This window comes from Humulus lupulus, chromosome 3 (assembly GCF_963169125.1).
Source record: "Humulus lupulus chromosome 3, drHumLupu1.1, whole genome shotgun sequence".
Lineage (NCBI taxonomy): Eukaryota > Viridiplantae > Streptophyta > Magnoliopsida > Rosales > Cannabaceae > Humulus > Humulus lupulus.
The window spans coordinates 92,098,330-92,117,573 of record NC_084795.1 but is presented as its reverse complement, the minus strand read 5'-3'; the positions used below and the strand labels follow the sequence as shown (position 1 = coordinate 92,117,573).

At 41.5% G+C, this 19,244-nt stretch overlaps 1 non-coding gene across 1 annotated transcript; it reads right to left on the bottom strand.

Moving 5' to 3' along the window:
- Positions 1-256: 256 nt before the first annotated feature.
- LOC133827911 (small nucleolar RNA R71) lies at positions 257-363 on the bottom strand. Its single transcript, XR_009890559.1, has one exon. It is a non-coding gene; the product is annotated as a small nucleolar RNA R71 (small nucleolar RNA).
- Between the last annotated feature and the right edge of the window lie 18,881 nt (positions 364-19,244).

Sequence of the window (19,244 nt, the reverse complement as noted above, 5' to 3'; positions counted from 1 at the left end):
GGTGCAGTCCTCTGTGCAATTCAATGGGTTGCCTTCTGAAGATCCTCACACCCATTTTTCCAATTTTCTGGAGTTGTGTGGATCCTTCAGATATAATGGGGTGAGTGATGACGCTATCAAGCTTAGGCTTTTCCCATTTTCTCTGAGGGACAGAGCTAAAAGCTGGCTGAATTCGCTGCAGCCAAATTCTATTGTCACCTGGCAAGATCTAGCTTAGAAATTTTTGTCCAAATTCTTCCCTCCGTCCAAAGCTGCTAAATTGAGGGGAGAGATAAATAACTTTTGCCAGAATGACGGAGAATCACTGTATGAAGCTTGGGAACGGTTTAAGGAACTCCTGAGAATATGTCCTCATCATGGCATTGAACAGTGGATGCTAGTACAAAATTTCTACAATGGTTTATGTCCGACAACCAGAACCATTATTGATGCTGCAGCGGGTGGCACTTTTATGAGCAAGAGCGCAACTGGTGCTTATGAGCTGCTGGAGGACATGGCTACAAACAACCATCAGTGGTCTGAGGAAAGATCATCAGGAGTTAGAAAGGTAGCTGGGGTGCATGAGCTGGATGCAATCACTGCTTTAACAGCGCAAGTAGCCTCTTTGACAAAGCAGTTGCAACAGAGCAGTGTATCTGCTAATGCGGTTCAGATGGCAGTGAGGTGTGAAATGTGTGGTGGTGCTCATTCTGTCAATCAGTGCCCTATCTGTATGAATAATAACACCCTAGTGGATCATGCTCAAGTTCAAGCGGTGGGAAATTTTCAAAGGCCACTCAATAACCCATTCTCCAATACTTACAATCCTGGGTGGCGAAATCATCCCAATTTTTCGTGGAAGAATAATCAAGGCCAACAACCTCAGTTTTAGGGCCAATTTCAGAATAACATGCCTCAGCCACCTATGCATCAAGCTTCGTCATCACAACAGCCTAGGCCTCAACAATCAATGCCTCAACCTGAGAGGCCTAATGAACTGCAAGCTGCATTGTTGACTCTTACTAATACTCAGACTCAATTTATGACTGAGACCAGATCCTCTATTCGAAACCTTGAGACACAGGTTGGGCAGTTGACCAATATGCTCAATAACAGACCTCGGGGAAACTTGCCTAGTAATATTGAAGTCAACCCCAAGGAGCAAGTTCAGGCAATTACTCTGAGGAGTGGGAAGCAAACTGAGCAGCCTAGACCTCCACAGGCAGTGGTTCAGAATAAAGAGATGGGTGAACAGTCTGATTCAGAAAGGGTTACTGAAGACCACCAGCAGTCAGAACAGAGTCCGCCAGTTGTTATTGAGCAGCCAGTTAGAGTTCCATACCCTCAGAGGCTTAGAAAGACTACACTTGATAAACAGTTTTCTAAGTTTCTTGAGGTGTTTAAAAAGCTGCACATAAACATTCCTTTTGCTGAGGCCTTGGAGCAGATGCCCAGTTATGTTAAGTTCATGAAGGAGATTCTGTCAAAGAAAAGGAGAATGGAGGACTATGAGACTGTAGCACTCACTGTAGAGTACAGCGCGATTTTACAAAGGAAGTTACCCCAAAAGCTGAGAGATCCGGGGAGTTTCACCATACCTTGCACCATTGGCAAGTTTGAATGTAAGCACACCTTATGTGATCTGGGGGCAAGTATCAATCTGATGCCCCTATCTGTGTTTAAAAGACTTGGTTTTGGGGAGGCAAAACCAACAACTGTCACTTTACAGCTCGCAGACCGATCGTTAACACATCCACGAGGTATCATTGAGGATGTTCTTGTGAAGGTAGATAAGTTCATATTTCCAGCTGAATTTATTGTTCTAGACATGGAGGAGGATACAGATGTCCCAATTATTCTCGGTAGGCCATTTCTAGCCACAGGACAAGCTCTTATTGATGTTCACAAAGGAGAGCTTAAGCTTAGAGTTTAAGGAGATGAGGTGGTCTTTAATGTCTTCAGGTCTATGAAGTATTTGGTGGCTAGTGACAGTTGATTTAGTGTGGATGTGATAGAAAAGGCAGTCTCCAAGAGAAGAATGAGCAGTGATGCCTTAGAGGCAGTATTATTGGGAGACGAGGGTGACGATGATGATGATGCTGAGATCAAAGAATGTGTAAACTGGATCAACTCGTTCTTACCATATTGGAAGAAGTTTCAAGAACTAGCAGATGCGACTGATAAACTGCTAACCTCCATTCAGCAGCCACCGCAGTTGGAATTAAAGGTTCTCCCAGATCACTTGCGCTATGCTTATCTAGGAGAGAATGAAACTTTACCTGTCATTGTGTCAACTGACCTGTCAAAGGTAGAATTGGAGAAACTATTGAGGGTTCTAAGGGAGCATAAATTGGCCATTGGGTGGACCTTGGCAGATATTAGAGGAATCAGCCCATCGACAGTGATGCATAAAATTTTGTTGGAGGAGAATAGCAAGCCATCCATAGAGGCCCAGAGAAGACTCAATCCAGCTATGAAGGAAGTAGTGTTGGAGCAAATTCTTAAATGGTTGGATGTTGGGGTAATCTACCCAATTTCTGATAGCGCATGGGTGAGCCCTGTGCAAGTGGTACCAAAGAAGGGTGGAATGACTGTGGTGAAAAATGAGAACAATGAACTCATTCCAACAAGGACTGTAACGGGGTGGCGGATTTGTATAGACTATCGCAAGCTCAATAAGGCCACAAGGAAGGATCATTTTCCTTTGCCTTTCCTTGATCAGATGCTTGACAGATTGGCAGGCCATAGCTACTACTGTTTCTTGGATGGGTATTCTGGGTATCATCAGATCGCTATTGCACCAGAGGATCAAGAGAAAACAACCTTCACATGTCCTTATGGCACATTTTCTTTCAGGAGAATGCCATTTGGACTATGCAATGCCCCTGCAACATTTCAATGGTGCATGATGGCCATATTTTCAGACATGGTAGACCGGTGTATTGAGATTTTCATGGATGATTTCTCTGTTTTTGGTTCATCATTCGACCTCTGTTTGGGTAACTTGGAGAACGTGCTGCGTCGTTGTAAGATGGAAAATCTGGTGCTGAATTGGGAGAAATGCCATTTTATGGTGAAAGAAGGGATTGCTCTTGGCCATAAAATTTCAAGTGAGGGAATTGAGGTAGATAGAGCAAAAATTTCTACCATTGAAAAGCTGCCTCCACCAGTTTCAGTCAAAGGAGTTAGAAGTTTTCTTGGTCACGCTGGGTTCTATCGGAGATTCATAAAAGATTTCTCTAAAGTGTCCAAGCCTCTCTCAAATCTGCTTATGAATGGAGTTGTCTTTGATTTTAATGACGAATGTTTGAGGGCTTTCAAATTCTTGAAAGAAAAGCTTATTTCTGCTCCAATTGTGATAGCTCCGAATTGGGAGTTGCCTTTTGAGTTGATGTGCGATGCCAGTGACTATGCAGTGGGGGCAGTTCTGGGACAGCGGATTGACAAGGTATTCAGGTCTATTTACTATGCTAGTCGGACTCTAAATGATGCTCAGCTGAATTATGCCACTACAGAAAAAGAGTTGCTATCTATTGTGTTTGCTTGTGACAAATTTAGACCATATCTGATTGGTAACAAAGTGATTTTCTACACTGATCACTCTGCCATTAAATATTTGATGTCAAAGAAAGATGCCAAGCCCCGCCTGATTAGATGGATTCTTTTGCTTCAAGAATTTGACTTGGAGATTCGTGACAAGAAGGGCAGCGAGAATGTGGTGGCTGATCATCTCTCTAGACTTGAGTTGGAGGAGACTGAAAATAAGAAGGCAGTGCAAATCAATGATCACTTTCCTGATGAGCAGTTGTTTGGGGTAAGTGAAACTTTAGCTATCCCTTGGTTTGCAGACATAGTGAACTTCTTGGTTGCCAAGATTGTGCCTCCTGAAATGTCAAAGTAGCAATTAAAGAAATTCTTTTATGAGGTGAAACACTACTATTGGGAGGAACCTATTCTCTATAGGCACTGTGTTGACCAGATTATCAGAAGGTGTGTTCCTGAAGAAGAGATGCAGTCCATTCTTAATCACTGTCATACTCAACAATGCGGAGGGCACTTTGGAGCATCAAGAACAGCGGCCAAGGTATTACAAAGTGGTTTCTATTGGCCTTCATTATTCAAAGATGCCAATGTTTTTGTCAAAGCTTGTGATAGGTGTCAGCGAACTGGTAATATCTCGAGGAGAAATGAAATGCCTTTACAGGGGATTCTTGAGGTGGAACTGTTTGACGTATGGGGCATCTATTTCATGGGGCCTTTTCCACCATCTTACAACAATGAATACATTCTATTGGCAGTGGATTATGTCTCCAAATGGGTGGAGGCTGCAGTAACTAGAGCCAATGACGGTAAAACTGTGCTTAATTTTCTGCATAAACATATTTTTACTAGATTTGGCACTCCCCGAGCTCTGATTAGTGATGAAGGGAAACACTTTGTGAATAAGCAAATGGATGCATTGCTGGCTCGTTATGGAGTTTATCACCGAAAAGCTTTGCCTTACCATCATCAATCAAATGGGCAAGCTGAAGTTTCGAACAGAGAAATCAAGAGCATCCTTGAGAAGACCGTTGACAGTTCGAGGAAAAATTGGTCGAAAAAGTTAGATGATGCGATTTGGGCATACAGAACTGCATTCAAAACACCAGTAGGCATGTCTCCTTACAGGTTGGTGTTTGGTAAAGCGTGTCATCTGCCAGTTGAATTGGAGCACAGGGCATTCTGGGCTATGAAAAAGTTGAATTTTGATTGGAATGCCGCTAGTGAACGAAGGCTGTTGCAACTGAATGAACTTGACGAGTTCAGAAATGAGGCTTATGAGAATGCCAAGATTTATAAAGAAAGAACAAAGGCTTGGCATGACAAGAACTTAATCAGAAAGGAGTTCCAACCAGGGCAGCAGGTACTTCTGTTCAATTCAAGACTGCGACTATTTCCTGGCAAATTGAAGTCAAGATGGTCAGGGCCTTTCACTGTTGTTCAAGTCTTTCCATATGGTTCTGTAGAAGTTCGGGGAAATTCAGGTGATTCCTTTAAAGTCAATGGCCAGAGATTGAAACCTTACTTGGGTGGTACTTTTGATCAAGCAAAGTCTGTCCTCCTTCTGAAGCCTCTTTGAAGAGGGATCCAGCGTCCGGCTAAATGACGTTAAAGACAGCACTTTGAGGAGGCAGTTCTCAGTTGTAAATTTATTTTATTTTATTTTATTTGGTTTTGAACAATGATGGGATTTTTTATTTAGTTGTTATTTTTATTTTCATGTATTGTTTGAACCGTGAAAATCGTGAAAAAAAAGAGAAAAAAAAAACAAAACAAAAAAATGAAAAAAATATAAAAATGTGGTGATTTCAGGTGCCATAGCGCTACAGCGCTACACTTGCAGCGCTATGGCGCTCTTCTCAGAGAAGAACAGGAACTTCGGGGGTCAACCAGCGCTACAGCGCTGTTATACCAGCGCTATAGCACTGGTTCCAGAGGCCAAGTCCCAATTCGCGTATAAGCGCTACAACGCTACTCCTATAGCGCTATAGCGCTCGGCCCAGAAATTTTCTTAAAAATCAGAAAGGTGTGATTTTCTCCCTCATTTCCTCCACTTTCTTTTTCTTCATTCCTATTTTCTTATTCCCATCCTCTCCATAACCTCCATAGCTTTTCCATTGCAGCCCTTTTCCCAGAAATTTCTCCACACACCCTCCATCTCTCCTTCATTCCTCCTCTTATTTCCTTCTTTCTTCCCTTTCTTTCCAACCTATTTCAATTTTTCCCCAAATCTGTTTTGAAACCCTAGGAATTCATTGATCTAATTTCTTGCAAAAAGTGGAAATTCTGAAGGGGGTGTTCACATTCAAGCATAAAGGAATCTATTGCAATGGTTCGGTAAGTGGTCTTCTTCCCTTTCCTCCGATTTGTTTTGATGTGGTATTTGGAATTGGCTGGCCTTGATTGATTGAAGAGGGTGGATCATTTTTTTGTTGTTTAGGTGTGGGGATTTTAGTTGATTTGCTTGAAAGGTTGAATATTGTCACTGTTTGTGAAGAGGAAAAGGGTCCATTGATAGGGGAGGTGCTGTAAAAATTTTGTCTTGTGGTTTGGTGATAATATAGATAATGGCACCCAAGAGTAGAGCGGGTAGAAATAAGGACAATGGAAAGGGGCAAGCATCTGCGTCTCAGCCTAGGGAAGATAGTTCTGAGCATGAGTATGATGAGACTCGGTTTATCAATTTCAAGGCTCAGGAGCGGTATGAGAAATTTTTCAGGAAGCCTTTGATTCCCGAGCGTGAAGTGGAACTCCAGTCTGAACCGTTTGCTCATCCGATTTTTGAACGGGTTCGGGCGAATCTCATGAATAGGAAATGGGGCGATTTTGTAACTAGACTGGCTCAGGGTAATGTGTCGTTGGTGTATGAGTTTTATGCGAACTTATGAGATAAACACAATGACACAGTCTTTGTTCGAGGGAAACATGTGCCTTTCACTGCTGAAGCGATTAATAAGGTGTTGAAAGCCCCGCATATAAAATAGGAGGAGGAGGAATATGCCCAGTTTTTGAATGGATCTATAGATTTTGCGGCAGTGGCTGATAAACTGTGCTTTGAAGGCGCTCCTTGGAATTTATCTGGCAGCCTCCCTAAAAGTATCGCATCATGCCAGCTTAACATGGAGGCGAGATTTTGGGCGTTCTTTGTGTGTGCTCGATTTATCCCAGTTAGTCATGTGTTTGATATGACTAAAGATCGAGCCTTATTGATGTACGCATTGATGCAGGGCATGAGTGTTAATCCGGGTATTTGGATAAAGACCAACATCAATTTCATTGAAAAAGGTACACACTACTGGAGGTTTAGCCCATGGATCCATCATCACGATGTTGTGCTGTAAGGATGGTGTCCCAGAGTTTGTTACTGATATCTATCATTCACTGCAGCAACCATTGTCCATTAATTTGATGAACGACTATCCTGAGCCTTCTTTATATGTGCCGCAAGCAAGAAAAAAGGGAAAGCGCCGTGTGGAAGCTGTTGTGGAGGAAGAAGCTGAACCAGTTTTATTGGGTGGCGGTAGCAATTCAAGCTTGCAGCAAGTTAATGAGAAGTTGGATTATCTAATCCAACAGAATCAATATGTGGTTCAGCAGCAGCATATGGTGAATCAGTATTTGGGCCAGCGATATGATTATGATGTGAGTCATGTGGCTCAATTAAACAATTTGGTGAGCCGCTGGTCGCTAGATGATTCGGATTGCACTTATTTTGCTCCACCTCCACCTTATCCACTGTACTCTCCGTTTTATCCTCCGCCTCCACCCCCGTCCTTTGCTGGTTTTCCTGCACCTCAACCTCCGCAATCTCAGCCTTTTGAAGGTCCTTCGTTCCATCCACCACCACCGCCATACTGATGTGGCTGATCAGGTAAGTTCTCTTCCTCTGTTCCTTTTTTTTATCACATTGGGGACAATGTGCATCTTTAGTTTGGGGGGGGAGCTTATTCTATTTTTATTTTTATTTTTGCGTTATTTAGTTTAGCTCTTAGTCTTTTGTTTGATTTTCTGTGTTGTTTAGTGTAATTGTTAAACCATCATTCGTGTCTGTTGTTGCTTTGGCTTTGCTCGTGAAAAGGAAATTGAATTCAACTGTGTGCTTGGTTCAATTGTTTTAGAGTTTAATTTAAAAGTATTGTGGGAAATTTTTAATATGTTTTGAAAATGCAACATTTTGGATTTTATTATATGTGTTTGACTAGGGTTGGTGGAATGAAAATTTGAATTTGATAGAACTTGCATTATTTGCCTTTGAGGCGAAATCCTTGATGACATGTGCTTAGAAAAATGATTTAGGCAATTTTATTGGATCGATTGTGCCTTTCAAGCCAACCTTGATTTAATTATCCTTAGTTACCCTTTTTTTTTAGCCTTAAACTTTGTTTTTGTTCTTGATTATACTATCTGAGCCTAAATTTCTTAACTTCATTACTTTTCCTTTTCCTTTGTTATCATAAGCATATAATTTGTGGGAAAGTAGAATGGAAAATAGTGAGGTATTGGTATGATTTGAATGTAGTATGATTGTACAAAAAGAAGAGAGAGAGAAACAAATCAATTTGTCACACTCCTTGATTTTATTTATATAGAAAATATTAAGTTTGGGGGAGTGTGATTTGATTTTAAAAAAAAAATGATATGAAAAGAAAAGAAGAAAATGATGAAAGTGTTGTAATCTCTCTCTCTAATTGTATAAAAGGGTGATTTTTGGTGTGGTAAAGAAAAATTTGGCTGGTTTTAAGGTTTTATGCTTATGGTAACGATTGAGCCTAAATGACAATTTTATCTACCCTTGCCTAAGCCTAACGCTATAACCTGTGAAAGTCCTTTTGATTTCAAAATACGTGTTATTGACATTAGTGGAGAAGGTCAAGTAATGCAAGCATATTGAAAAATTGGTTTGTGGAATTGTCTGGAAGGAGTTGAGCATATATGATAGAGTCCAAATGTTGCAGTCATTTTCATGATATATTTTTGATTTCCCTAATGGAACTTTACAAATTGGACTTTAAGGCAATTGAGCTGAAATTCTGGTTATTATTATTGCAATTGAGATTTCATGAGTTTTGGCAAAGCAGTATAGATGGTAATGTGGTTTAGCGTGTTCGTTTTGTGTTTGTTTCATTTTGTCAGTTTAATTTAGTATTTACTCGAGGGCGAGTAAAGATTTAGTTTGGGGGAGTTTGATAAACGAGTTTTAGGCTCGTTTATGGTCCTAGTTTTTAGGCTATTTTTCATTAGTTAGGATTATTTTAGTTCGGAATTATGCTCGTTTGTTCTTGTTTCAGGGTGATTAATGTTAAGTGATGCAAATATTGGAAAGGAGCGAAAATGGAATGAAATCGAGACGGATTTGTGACTTTTGTTGGTTCTGTAAGTAGCGCTACAACGCCTCCTTGGGAGCGCCGTAGCGCTAGGAAGAAATTTTGAAGAGGCTCGGCACTGACTTTAGCGCTACAGCGCTACAAGGGTAGCGCTACAGCGCTTGGACGCAATTTTCAGGAAGTTGGTTCCTGACTTTAGCGCTACAGCGCTACCAAAAGAGCGCTATAGCGCTGGTGCCCAGATTTCCCCCATTTTGGCTCTGAGTTTAGCGCTACAGCGCTACAAGGGTAGCGCTACAGCGCTGGTTTCGCGATTTCTGATATATCTGGTTATTTTTTATGGGCAATTCAGTCTTTTCCAGAGGGAACTTTTAGTAGGGATTTTTGGGAATCATATAGACGACAGAGACAAGGCAAAAGGGGAGAACGACGGCTGGAGTAAGAACACCATATTGGAGGATTCGTCCCTGAGTTCTTCAGTTTTTTTTCTTTTAATTTTCATGTTTGTAATTGATCTATCATATGGCTAGAATGAATACCATAGGCTAAATTTTCTTTTAGGGCTTTTATGTGAATCTTTTGGAAACCCTTGTTATGGTTTAATGCAAAATTGATGTTCTCTTTACCTCTTTCAATTCCTTGCAATCTATGTTAATTGTGCGATTATTGATTGATCACCTCTAATTGCTATTTTATGGATCAAATTGAAATCTGAAAAGTGAAATTTGATATGCTTTGATTGTTTGGATGCAAATTTAATTTAGAACGAAAGTATCTAGATTATTTGCCTATTTTCTGAGTTGCGTGGCTAATGCCTTCTACATGATTCAACTTACCATAGAAATATAGGAAGTTGTCATTTAGATTGAATTTCATAAGTCCTGACCAGATTATGAATTGTTTCTCCAACTTATTCTTGAATAGGGAGAAAGGGATATAGATGTTTGCATTAGGAAATAAGAGGGTGGAAAATAGAGGATCATAATTGTCCTAATTGTATTTTCTCTGTTAATTTGTTTAATTCTTCATTGTGCTTCGTTAGTATTTTTCTTAGTTTAAAATCTCTGAAAATTGTTTAATCAAATAGAATTAAAGGATTAATTGATTGGTAATTGATAAATCAGTCCTTGAGGATGATACTTGGTTTTTACCATTTTATTACGAATTGCGACTGTGTGCACTTGCACAGCATAAATTTCGCAACAACTACAAACTATCACTAACTACTACTACTATCTAGCTAAGTAAAAATTTTGGGACACTACAGTAAGCTCTCAAACCATTTGGGTAAGAGCATCGAATTGTGCCTGGACTGAACGAGCAACTAGTGGTATAGTAGCTGGTGCTGCAATTGGGATTGCAACAACCCATGCTTGTGGTGTATGCAGGGATATTGGTGCAACTGATCCAGCAACATTGGATGTGTTTCCCTCCCTAAGTTGATCAAGGACATCGTGGAGGTCATGCTCTCTATGTCCCAGCCTATTAAAGACACTTCCCCCTCTTGATCACCCCCCATCCCCCCCAAACATTTTGACTGTCTGCTCATGGAGGACCATGAGGTGGTCTTGTGGGACAGTTCGCTGGCTGTTGCTGCCTTGGTGGGACAAATGGTCCTTCAGGCCGCACATTTTCTCTAGGTGGGATGTCTTGAGGCCCAGGTTGTAACGCCCTTGATAGCCAAGACCACTACACTGTGTGTTATAAATAGTTTTGGACTTGCTAATCAAGTCATTTAGAAATAAATGTGTGACTCAAAGTAATTAACGGGTTTGGGTTCAAAAGTTTTGATCATAGGAACGGTTACTTTGATTTAAAAGTTTAAGTTTGTTCATGGGATCACAAAATAAGTATTTACAAATTTTAATACGCCAAAGGTAATTACAACATAATTCGGCCTAAGTGACTAGTCCTTCTTGAATCCTCAGTCGTGGCAGTCGAGCAGCTGCAAATGTACACAACGCCCATAAAGCTCTCCAACTCATGGCTGACCCAACTTCCCCTTTCCCTTACTTGCACCATATAGCACCCGTGAGTGAAGGCTAAGCAAGAAAACTTTAATCAACACATTCAAATAGGCAACATAATATAAAAAAACAAGCTTATCAGTAACAACCCTGCTTAAACAAACACATAGTCCAAATTAAACAGCCAATGAGTTAGACAAGCGCAGACTGCACTTCTAATTATTTAGGTGGCATTAGGGCTAGTTAAGTGCATATTGCACTCCCAGGTTGCCCTAGCCAAAATGGCCTGCATTCTGCACGCTTAATGTCGTCCCCGGCTCCCTTAGGCCGAGCTTTCAGATCATGTATAATCAAACATATAGTTTGCATAACACATAATCAGATGCAACATATACAAGCATGCCTAATCAAATAATCACAAGCATAATCATAGTCATATTAATTAACAGGGGTCCGAGCCCCAATTACAACTAGGGTGCAATTTTCTTACCTCGAGTCCCGAACAGATAGCGTGTGGTGATCCTAAGCGCAATCCTTACTCCCGAGCCCTAACAGTATAACCTAGTCACAACACAATAATGGGTAATCATCAAGAACTAAACTAATTAAAAGCTTTGAGATTACTCACTAGCCTCCAGGATCTCAAATTCTACTAAATCGGCTAGTAGAATCCTTCCTAAGCCTTTAGGTTTGAGTTTTTGAGCTTAAAGCCACTTTTTTCTCAAAACCTCCAATTTGAGTTGCGGCGCCCCTCAAAAGCCTCGTGACCCTCTACAAGTCAGAGAGCCACTTCCCTTGCTACCCTAGACATGCGCCACAGCGCAGCCCACCCAGCATCACCACACTAAGGCGATTCATGGAACCGTCCTAGCCCTTGAGTTCATGGGGGCCGCAATGCTCCAAGAAAAGCGCCACGACGCGACCTTGCAAACCCAGAAATTATGAGTTATTCCTGTGTTTTTCCCCGAACCGAAACCTCTCCAAACTCAGTTTTTTCACCCCAAATTGACTACCCAAACTATTCTAGCAATTCATATAGACTTAAGACAACCAAAGCACATAAAATTGACCAAATTATCATTGATCTTGAACTTTAAGAACTTACCAAAAAATTATGAAAATCCAACTCTAATTCTGAGTTTCATGCTTGATTCCGAGCTTCTTAAGGGTTTGCTAGTATCTAACCACCACCAACACCACCCTAACTGCCTAGAAACACCAATGATTTTTAAAAATTAAGGAAACATAAAATGTAACGCCTTGGTTACTCCAAGACCATTACTGTGATCTTTGAACTGTGCTTAACTGGCTAATTGAGTTCTTTGGTAATAAACGTGCATCTAGGAGTTATTATTAGGTTAAGGTGTAAACCCAATCAAAAGGAAAGGATATATTTTATTTAAAACATAAAACTGTTCATGGGCCCATAAAAACGTTTACAAGTTATTTACAATCCAAAATGGTCATTACAATTTGAAATTTACAACCCACCGACCTAAGCGGCAAAAATAAGGTAAACCCCCTAGTTCCTTAGAGAAACTCCTTGGCCGTTGTGGTCAAGCGGCCGCATATGTACACATCGCCACCTAAGCTCTCCACTTTAGGCTAGGTGAATTTTTCTTTCCCTTTACCTGCACCACACATAACACCCATGAGCCAAAGCCTAGCAAGAAAACTCAATACTGCACATATATAATATCAAACGATGATCATGATAATCATCTAGGACTTATATTCCTAAATTAATGAGTGACAGATGTATAAGTCACTAACATGGGTTCCGCACCCTTTACAAGTGAGTGATCGAGTCACTAACTTCAATAGGATAAGTGAATGATGAGCGGCTCACCAATGTAAACCAAGGGAGTGATCATGGAGTCACTACTGTGGGTTTCGTACCCTTAGCCATTGGATGATGGGGTCACCTGGGCCTTCTGGCCCTGGCTCTGAGTAACTAGTCATGGAACTAGGCAAGCGCTTTTAGTTTTCATCGAACTTGGGGTTGGTCCGACATTAATACTCATGATGAGTCATTCAATGCTGATGTCGATTAGATCTAATCTTTCATCGGCTCTGCATTCATGACGCTTATGCCGCTCCTGACTCTTAGGCCAGTAACATACGACCAGTGCTCAAAACTACTGTTGAACTTGACTAGTAAGTCTCAGCTTCATAGCTAGTTCTGACACCATTGTCGATTCTGATTAGTAAGTCGGTGCCATTCACAAGTAAGCAAGATTTTCTAAGCATTTGATATGAAATCCATGTCCACATTTAAACACATAACATGCCTCAATAATAACCATGCATGTCACATATGGGGTGTAGTTTTCTTACCTCTGCTTCGAGCGAGAAACAGTAAAAGAATGATCTTGAAAACGATCGATCGTTTGATTCCTTATCGGTTACCTAGTCATAACCAATTATAACCTTCATTAATGAAAATCAAAACCTCACTCCCGGGACCTCGAATTATACCCAAACAGTGAGTAGATTCGATCCCAAGCCTTAAGAAATGAAACCCTGAGCCAAAACCCTTAAAAATGCCCAAAACCAAAATCTGAAGGAGCAGGTTAGCGCTGTAGCACTACCCCACTAGCGCCCCAGTGCCCAAGACAGGCCCAAATCCTCCCTGAGTAGCGCTGTAGCGGCCACTTGTGGGCGTTATAGCACTACACACAGCCAGAAATGCCCATAAATTTTCCCCCTTTGACTCCACCATTTCCAACCTGAACTAAATGCTTCCAAACCTCATTTTAAGTCCCAAATGAACCCAAAAACCATCTACACATGCCCTAGGCATCACAACCCAAGTAACCCTAGCCAAAAACTCCCATCAATTCCCTTCAACCAACTTAGAAAACCAAACCAAAAATAGAGCAAAGCTAGAGTTTTAATGGCTGGAAACTTACCTCAAGCTCATATTAGGATCCTCTTCAATGGTGGAACACAATCCTAAGCCCTCAAGATCCATTTCCCTAGCTTGAATCCCCTAGAACAGCTCAAAAATTCTAAAGAATAAGGAGAAGAAAAGAGGTACGGGAGAGAACTTTGATACTCTGTTTTTGCCAACCTTCTACAGCCTTTAATGGCTTAAGTATATCATATGGTGAAAATACCCTTTTGCCCCTAGGTCATTTAAGGTTTTCTAAAGACTCCCAAGGGTAAAATCTTCCTTTCCCACCTATTTCGTTAATCATAATTAACACCCTCCAATTCCCGTTATTCTCGATATTCTCAAATACCAATAATTCATATCCTGTTACCCTTTAACTCCCGGCAACGTTCTAATCACCAAATTACCCCGAGACTCACCCCAAGCCCCGAACTTAATCTCGTTATGACTAAACCGCTATTTTGCATTGAAAGATCGTCTCATGCCGAATAACTCGAACAAATCCACATTAAAATGTGGCTTCAACAATAGATTACCGACATGCATACAAATATACAATTACGCCCTCAATGACCAAATTACCAAAATACTCTTGTGATGAAATGTGGAGCCACATGCATGCATTTAACATCATATTATAATATAATTCACATAAACATGGATATAATAGTTTAATGGCATAATAAAATAATTATGGCCCTCCTGGCCTACTAATCCAACCATTAAACTGCATTAGGGATTTTGGGGCATTACAACTATCCCCTCCTTACAGAAATTTCTTCCTCGAAATTTACCTGAACAACTTGGGATGCTGACTCTACATATCTAACTCCAGCTCCTAGGTCGTTTCCTCGACCTTGCTGTTCCTCCACAATACCTTAACCAAAGGTATTGTCTTATTCCTCAGGACCTTGTCCTTTCTGTCAAGTATCTGGACTGGCTGTTCCTCATAGGAGAGATCTGCCTCAAGCTCCAGATCTTCATAGCTCAAAACATGAGTTACATCAGATACATATCTCCGAAGAGCTGAAACATGAAACACGTTATGCACGGTCGACAATGCCAGAGGTAAGGCCAACCTGTAAGCCACCTAATCATTCATCTCCAGGATCTCAAATGGACCTAAAAATCTTGGGCTTAGCTTGCCTTTTTTCCCAAATCTCCTCACCCCTTTCCATGGCGAGACTCTAAGGAAGACGTAGTCTCCGACTTGGAACTACACGTTCCTGCGCTTGGAATCTGCATAGCTCTTCTGTCTACTTTGAGAAGTGAGCATCCGAGCTCTAATCTTCTCAATGGTCTCACTGGTCTTCTGAACTGCCTCAGGACCCAAGTATCTCCTTTCACCTGTCTCATCCCATTGAATGGGAGATCTCCACTTCCTACCATACAGCATCTCATAAGGTGCAACCACAATGGTAGACTGATAATTGTTGTTGTAGGAAAACTCTATCAAAGGTAGATACTTACTCCAGGATCCACCAAAGTCCAGCACACATGCTCGCAGCTTGTCTTTCAATATCTGAATCGTCCTCTCAGATTGCCTATCTGTCTAAGGATGATAAGCAGTACTGAACTTCAATTGTGTTCCCATGGCCTTCTGTAAACTCCCCCAGAACTTGGAAGTAAAAGTAGGGTCTCGATCTGACACGATCGACCTCGGTGCTCCATGGAGATGCACGATCTCTCTCACATAGAGATCTGCATACTGTTCAACTGTATATGTAGTCCTCACTGGCAAGAAGTGAGCTGACTTGGTATAGCGATCCACTATAACCCAAATAGAATCATGCTGACCAACAGTCCTGGGTAATCCCACCACGAAATCCATCGTGATGTCATCCCATTTCCACCCTGGGATATCCAGAGGCTGCAATAACCCTACCGGCCTCTGATGCTCAGCCTTGACTTATTGACATGTCAAGTACTTAGCCACATACTCTACTACATCCCTCTTTATCCCCGGCCACCAATACAATTATCTCACATCTTGATACATCTTCGTGGTGCCTGGATGCAAAGAGTAAGGTGTAGTATGAGATTCATCCAGAATCTCTTGCCTCATAGCAGTGTCTAACGGAACACATCTCCGACCCTTGTATCCTAACAAGCCCATCTCAGACACTGTATAATCTTTGGATGCTACAGCCAAAACATCCTCTCTGATCTTGATCAGATGTGGATCACCTAACTGACCCTCCTTAATTCTCCCTAACAATGTAGACTGTAGCGTAATATTGGCCAACTGGCCCACCAGCAACTCTATACCAGCTCTGGTCATATCATCTGCTAACTCTCTGGCTATCAACCTCGCACTATAAATCTACCTCAGACCCTTCCGACTTAAAGCATCATCTACCACGTTGGCTTTTCCTAGATGATACAAAATCTCACAGTCATAATCTTTTACTAACTCTAGCCAACGTCTTTGTCTCATATTCAAATATTTCTGCGCAAAGAAGTATTTCAGGCTCTTGTGGTCTGTATAGATCTCTCACTTCTCCCCATAAAGGTAATGCCTCCATACCTTTAAAGCAACGACCACAGCCGCCAACTCTAAATCATGAGTGGGATATCTCTGTTCATACTCCTTCAACTGACGTGAGGCATAAGCAATTACCGTCCCTGACTGCATCATAACACAACCTAAACCTTGATGTGAAGCATCACAGTAAATTACAAATTTCTCCTGATTTGTTGGAAGATTTAGAATCGGAGCTGTAATCAATCCCTGCTTCAGTTCTTGAAAGTTGTTCTCATACTTGTCTGACCACACAAATTTCTGATTCTTGCGTGTCAGCTCAATCAACGAAGTAGAAATCTTTGAGAACCCTTCCATGAAACGTCTATAATAACCTGCCAATCCAAGGAAACTTTTAACCTCAGAAGCATTCTTTGGCCTTGGCCAATCTCTGATTGCCTCAATCTTTGCTGGATCTACCTTAATCCCCTCCTTACTGACAATGTGCCCAAGAAAAGATACCTGAGATAACTAGAACTCACAATTCTTGAACTTTGCAAATAGTCTGTGTTCCCTCAGTCTCTGTAGAACCAATATCAGATGTTGTTCATGCTCTAACTCTGACTGAGAATAAACTAGGATACCATCGATGAAGACGATCACAAACTAGTCTCGATAATCCTTGTGTTCATCAGATCCATAAAAGCAGCTGGGGCATTAGTCAATCCAAAAGACATGAATAAGAACTCATAATTGCCATACTTGGTGCGAAAAGCAGTCTTCAGTATGTCTCCCTCCTTGACCCTCAACTGATGATAACCAGAACGAAGGTTTATCTTTGAGAATACCTTTTTACCTTGCAAATGATCAAACAGATCGTCTATCCTTGGTAAAGGATACTTGTTCTTGATTGTTAACTTATTCAGTTCTTTGTAATCAATACACATCCTCAGAGAACCATCCTTCTTTTTCTAAAACAAAACTAGCGCTCCCCAAGGTGAGAAACTAGGTTTGATAAAACCCGAATCTAACAGCTCTTGCAACTGTACTTTCAATTCTTTTAACTCAGTTGGGGCCATTCTGTAAGGTGCTCTAGACATTGGCTCCATCCCTGGTGCCAGTTCTATCACAAACTCAATTTCTCTGTGTGGTAGCAACCCTGGAAAATCTTCTGGAAACACATCCAGGAATTCACAGACTAATCTGGTCTCTTCTGGTCTCATTGGCACGACCTGAGTGGTGTCAACCACACTGGCTAAGAATCCAATGCAACCTCCTTGTAATAGATCTCTATCCCTCAAAATAGAAATCATAGGTATGCGAGGTCCATGCACAGTGCCAACAAACACAAAAGGATCCTCACCTTCAGGCTCAAAGGTGACCATCTTCCTTGTGCAATCAATTGTTGCCCCATACTTCACTAACTAGTCCATACCCAGAATCAAGTCGGATTCAGTCATAACCAACTCTATCAAATCCACTGACAACTCTCAGCCTTCCACTATCACTGGAAAAGATCTAACCCACCTCCTGGATACTACCAACTCCTTAGTGGGTAATAAAGTTCCAAATCCCGCAGCATAATAATCACAAGGTCTACACAGTCTATCAATAATTCTACTAGAAACAAAAGAATGTGTAGCACCAGAATCAATCAAAACATTATAAGGGGTTCTAGTACTAAGCAACTGACCTGTAACTACTGAGGGTAAAGCCTCAACTTCTGGTTATGTCAACGCGAACGATCGAGCTGGGGCGGAGCTATCCGCTTTTCTGGGTTCTTCCTTTCTTGCCTTAGGGCAATCTTTCTTAAGATGACCCACTACTCCACATAGAAAGTAGGCCCCTTCCCTACACTCTCCCAAATGACGCCTCTTGCATCTAGGGCATTCAGGATAGGTCTTCCAGGCCTCACTAGCACTCTAATGAACCATTGAAATACTGCGAGGTTGCCTATCAAAACCTGGAACTGGGAAGGTATCAGGAACCTTCCTCTTCTGATCACTGGGGCCTCCACCCCTACCAGAACCCAGAAATGGAGAACTTATTCTCCTAAACTCTTTTCTGGCTGCATTGTCTCGCCAGATCTTGTTCTCTGCACTCTCAGCTATGAGTGCCTTCTTAGCCACCTGTGCATAAGTAGTAACCCCTACCACAGTGGTAATACGAACATCTCGGGCTAATCTAGGCTGTAGCCCCTGAAGAAACCTCTCCCTCCTGGCCCCATTAGTGGGCACCAGCTCCATGGAAAACTTTGCCAATCGATCAAACTTCAGGGCATACTCAGTCACTGACAAACTCCCCTGAAGTAATCTAATAAATTCTTCAGCTTTTTTCGCCTTGATGGCACTGTTGTAGTACTTCTCATTAAACAGAGTCTGAAACTCTTCCCAACTCAGAGCATTAATGTTTCCAATCTGGGACATAACTTCCCACCAAATTCAGGCATCTTCCCGAAACATATACGTGGCACAGACCACCTGCTCATTAACAGTCACCCTTATGAAATCCAGGATGGTGGTAATCATGCTCATCCATTGCTCCGCCTTTGCAGGATCTGCATTGCCTTAAAAAACTGGAGGTTGCTGCTTTTTGAACCTTTCATAGAGAGGCTCCCATTTGTTACCAACCTTTGGCAGCTGCTCAGCTACTAGCACCGATACAGGAGGTGCCTCAGATACACTGGCAACTGCAGGAACCTGTTGTTGTCTCAGGAGGCGGAGTTCTTCTCCCTGCCTCAATATTGTAGCCTGCAGCTCATTATATAACTACTGCCAGTTCTCAGGAGCTGGGTGTGAAATCTGACCCTGGTCATTCTCCTGACCCTGATTACTATTCTGGCCTTGATCACCCTGGCCAGCTGATGAATCTGTCTGTCTTGGAATCATTCTTATCAACTTATATTGTGCTGCAATAGTCAATACGGCCAGTCAGGCAGTGATAACTAAACCTCTGGCCGCCTCACGGTAAAAGAACAAGCAGATAATTATCATATTCTACAGTTATACAAATATACAGATGGATACATTATTATAACATTTAGCATTTAACATGTATCAAATAATATTTCACAATGA